This window comes from Otolemur garnettii, unplaced genomic scaffold, assembly GCF_000181295.1.
Source record: "Otolemur garnettii isolate 467f Iridium unplaced genomic scaffold, OtoGar3 scaffold00004, whole genome shotgun sequence".
Lineage (NCBI taxonomy): Eukaryota > Metazoa > Chordata > Mammalia > Primates > Galagidae > Otolemur > Otolemur garnettii.
In genome coordinates, this window is record NW_003852399.1 from 7,898,142 (window position 1) to 7,903,490 (window position 5,349).

Here is a 5,349-nt window from a genome sequence, read left to right on the forward strand (position 1 = left end):
GCTTTTGTCATCTTCTAAATCTAAAGGGACTGGTGTCCTCCCTGGTGTGACAGGATCATTGATTCTCAGCCAGGAGTGGTGATACTCCAGCCTCATGTGACGCAAGATAGGTTGCTTCCTTGTGTCAGTTACATCTCCTTCAGATTTAGCCTTTAGCAAAACTTCTTGTAGAACTGGTTTATTGAACAGGGAAAACGTAAGGTGGAGCATTCAGAGAGGCTTTATTTTGTTCTGATCACATTTTTTAAAAACCCTCCCTCTGACCTTACTTTGTCTTTGGCAGATGTTGTAGATTCTCTTTTCTTTCTGATACCAGATGCAACACATTTCCAGATATTAAAGAAGGTCTAACAATAAAATCTCAAATCTTCATTCAGTTTAAATATTTCCTGTCCTGTTAATTGTAGCAGTTTTTCCCAAGAGTCCATAAATCTTAAGCTTCCTTTTACTGTTTAAAGCTTCAATTCCTTTCCTTTTTGCTCTACTGATTCTGTCCTCTCTAGGAGTGCCACAGGTGACTAGAGAGAAAGGACACATCTGACTTGTGTGTGCTTGTTCAACTTGGGCTCTTGGTGTTGCCTGAACTTATATTTACTGTGATTACTTGTGTGTGTTTCTTTGTCACCATCCACCAAAGTAAGTGGGCCACCCCTCAGTGCAATTACAAACTCACTGATGTCTTAACATAATTTATTAAACCCTATTCTTGTCACTAAGAAGGTGCCATTACTTTAAAAGACTTGAAAACATATAGAATTGATACTATGAGCACAATGAAATTAAATTTCTGTCTTCTTTTTTCCTTCCCTAAAGTTTTATTGATTTTATTGATCTTTAAAAGCAGCAAAAGATGCTTTAAGTTCTCTTCTTCTGTTTCTTTACATAGTATCTTGGTCTTGATTTCCAAAGGTGGAACCTAATGGCCCTAATTTCTATCTTTTCTGATACTGGTGTTTAGTGTCCTGAATTTTCTTCTGAGTACTCTTTTAGTTGCATCCCCAAATTTTATGCTTTATTTTCATTTTAGTCTTCTTTAATCTTGACTGTTCATTCTCTAAACATCATTCTATTATTGATTTCTAATTTAATCGTACTGAGCTCCATTCTTCATGGTAGATACAAAAATTAGTGCCAAAGGGATCATTGACCTAAATGGAAAACCAAAGATGGAAAGTTTTGAGAAATAAAGGGAAAATCATAAATCATGGTAACTTTAGGTTAAGCAATCTTTTCTTACCTATGATACCAAATGTATAATCCAGAAGAGAAAAATTATTAAATTGGACCTAATAAAAATTTTAAAGTTCTTTCTTTATGTCTTATGTTTATTTTTTCAAAAGCTGGAGTTGCTGATGAGTAAAATAGGTGATCTTTCTGGCTCTGCAATATCCCTGTCCTGCCAATGATACTCACTCTTTCATTCTTGTGAGTGACAAGTTTCTGCTGCTGGTCATCATATCCCAGTTCCTGTTCTCAGCCACTGTGCTTTCTCATGTGAAACTGTTACTCTAATTGTTATAACTTAGCAAGTTGACCATTTTGCTGTGCTAAGGTGTTTCTCTATGCACATTAAAGTGACTGTCATCTTGGCAAATTTTTAGCTATTGTCAAATAATGTTGTCTTGAGGAATATTTATCATATGCCATTTCTGTGTATTTTGCTGAGGTATGGGCAAGCAAATTGTCAATATATCTTTAGCAAGTTATAGACTGTGTAGACCAGGGTTAAAACAGAACTAGAAATGGACACATATACCTGAGGCTCATATACCTTTAGCTCATACAATGTCTAAAGATTGGCTAAAACGTGGCAATCTCCATGACCTTTCTTCAAACAACAAAAGAATTAATTGGACTTTACAGAACTTTACATATTTAGCATGTACCAGCCCCTCGGTAAAGGTCATTCATAGCATCTGAATGTCTATGAACATTGAATACTATATATTTTGTTATTGGTATTATCCTTTCCTAGATCACCTATATAAGGGGGTTTGGAAACTTGTATATTTGTTTCCTTTTTTTTGTGTGTGTGACAAAAAGAATCTCTTGAGCCCAAGAGTTTGAGGTTACTGTGAGCTACGACACCATAGCACTCTACCCCCTGGGACATAGCTCACAGCAACCTCAAACTCTTGGGCTCAAGAGATCCTCTTGCCTCAGACTCCCAAGTAGCTGGGACTACAGGTGCCCACCACAACGCCTGGCTATTTTTTTTAAAATCATAAGTTAATATGAGGTTACAGATGTTTAGGTTACATTGTTTTCAATTCTAAGGTAAATTTTAGTTGTAGTTGAACCCTTCACTCACGGGGCATGGTGAATATCCTCACATTGTGCACATTGAGTGAGATCCTGCCAGTTGCCCTCCCTCCTCTACCCACTACTCTCTCCCCTTCCCCTTGCTAGACTATATTGGCATTTTTTTCTTTCCTGTGGGTGTGTAGTTGTTTATATATTGGTTCCACATTAGTATTGAGTACTTTGGATATTTTTTTTTCCATTTTTAAAATACTTTACTAAGAAGACTGTGTTTCAATTCCAACCAAGTAAACACAAAAGATATAAAGTCTCCATCTATCTTTATGGCTAACTATGGACTATGATTCCATGGTATACATATACCACAGTTTGTCAATCCATTCGTGGATTGATGGGCACTTGAGTTGCTTCCACATCTTGGCACTTGTGAATTTAGCTGCAATAAACGTTCTGTTTCAAATGTCCTTGTGGTAAAATGACCAGTTATTTTTAGCACAGATGGGGTCTTGTTCTTGCTAAGGCTGGTCTTGAACTCCTAAGCTCAAGGGATCCACCAGTACTGGCCTCTAAGAATTCTAGGATTACAAGTGTTAGCTACCATGCCCAGCTGTAAAACTTGTATTTTCAGTTTATAGGTCTCCTGGTGAAGGAAAGCCTCAGGAGGACTCAATTTAGAGGCTCCATGTTTAGCCAAGAGCTTTAAGCTTAATGTCTGACTGGATAAAAACAGTTAATAAAATATGTGGTGATTGAAGAAATAGTTAAGAAAATATGTGGTGATCAAAGAGAAGAATGGCAGAAATTACAAATGTACACAATTATTTCATTATTCAATTATTTCCTATTTTTATGTACACAAAGAATGTGATAGAAATGTGTTCTCTTTACAAAGACATTGAGTCAGGTGGTGGAAAAGGTTGTGTGTAGAACAACCTTTAAGGTGTGAAAAGGAAGAAAATCTGAATGCAGCATTGATCAAGTTTGGCTTCTGATGCCATACTTGGCTACAGGCTACGAGCACATGGTCTGTTTTGCAGAAACTGTCCTTTAGTCCATCTGCCACAGGGGACTCATAAAATGGATTTCCTCAACATCCCTTAATGCACAGGATTTCTATGTTTCTTCATGTACCTTCTTTCAGCACTTGGGTTCCGGAAGTTTCTTTACAGGAACACATGCCTATCTTTGAGCAACGCTAATGATAACATTGGATTTTACCCCTTATTTTTAAGTTTCTTGACATTTTTCTATTTCTACTGCTGCTTTCATCCCTGCTATCTTACTTAGATTCCTCTAATCTCTCCTGATAGTTACTATCCTGATAGGAGCCATGACTCTTCACAGAGTCGTATCTGTCTCTGTCCTTCCCACCCTCAGATATTTTGCTACTACATGTTTTTAGAAACCACATTTTCCAGGGTAACAGAAAGTCTAGGCAAATTTTATGAAATGTGAATAACATAATCAAATCTTCCTTGCTCACTTCTCTTTCCTCTTCAGATTTCCATGCATCCTCATCCCAACGTGTTCCTGTGGCTTGTGGCCTCTTTTCATAAGAATAAATCAAAGAATTTAAAGGAAGATTTATATAAAACTATAGTTATATATTATTTAAAAGACCTATTATTACATAGAAACTACTCTATGTATTTTTCATACATTTTTTGTAATTCTTAACAATAGTCTTACAAGGTAGGAATTAGGATGTTTTCCAGATAAGGAACAGCTAGATACTATAAAGTCCTTTGACAAAGTTCACATCATACAGATTTTGTGACAAAACATCCTCTCTGAGAGATCCTAGAAGTGAAGGATGCTATATCTTCATTCTTTTCGCCTCTCAAAAATGTAAGGGTAACTGAACTCTCCATCCTTGTCACATATGAAGAGGACCAAGAATCCCATAAGGTAACTTTTAGGTATCATGGGACATGCGATGTGGGAATTGTCAGAGTTTTATTTATCGAATTATTAAGTTAAATCCTCAAATTTCCCTAATTCCGGAGAAGGTTTGGGTTGAGAATGAGAGTACAATGTGGCCTGGTCTCAGAGTTGTCACTTTTAGGAAGTAAAAATAGCACTAACTTTAAATTAGTGAAGTGATAGCACAGCTATATCTGTGCCCCAGCTGTATACACCCTCCTTTCTCAAAACTGTTCTCTATGCTGTCTGACAGAGATTTCTAAATAGAAATATTGTACTGTCTTCCTTTAAAACCTTCCATGGATCTCATTTACCTTGGTTAAGCACAGACTATTTGCTATTACGTCCAGGTGCTCCCAAATATTTTCCCTTTGGGTCTTGACACAGTTAGCAACATCTTGCTCTCTTGTCTTCTGGATCCTGGCCATATGAATGAGTTTTAGTTCTTTCTGTGTACCTTGGTATGTTGGCGTATGCTGTCTTCTCTACTCCCACCCAGACTCATCTTTGCCCTCTGAAGAAACTGTTATTTATAGAATTGTGTCTGATCCTTCATGTATGTTAGTGACAGAGTATGACTGAGAACATCTACTTACAGATTTCTACATGATTGTGGTACTATTAACACTGTATAGCAATTGTATGGTTATGTGACCATCTCTCTTTGCTAGGTTAAAGCTTCCTGCATTATATTAATACATATTTTTATCTCACTGCCTGGCATAACATTGATAAGTTGTTAGGAATCGAATGTGGGAGTGTTGGAATGTTTTCCAGAAAGAGGGTTTACAAAATATCTTTCTTTCTTTTCCTTTTTAAGGTATTCATCTTCAAGACTAATGAAGATCTCAGTATTTCAGTTATTGGCTCCTTAAGGGAAGGACACTGTGCAAACACAAAATTATCTTTATCAGTATAGCACAGCCGACTCAGTTTTGCTGCTATAAATGTAAAACACTTTTTTTATTTTTAAAAATGCTTTATTGAGGTATGATTGACATGCAGAAGTTGTATATACTTATGGATACAACTTGACTAGAATGAAGAAAAATGTAGGTGGGTGAAACTATCACCACAGTCAATACCATAAACATATCCATCACCTCCAAAAACTTCCACCTGCTCTCTTTAGTTATTATTGTATTTTTATTCTTTTTTTTTTTT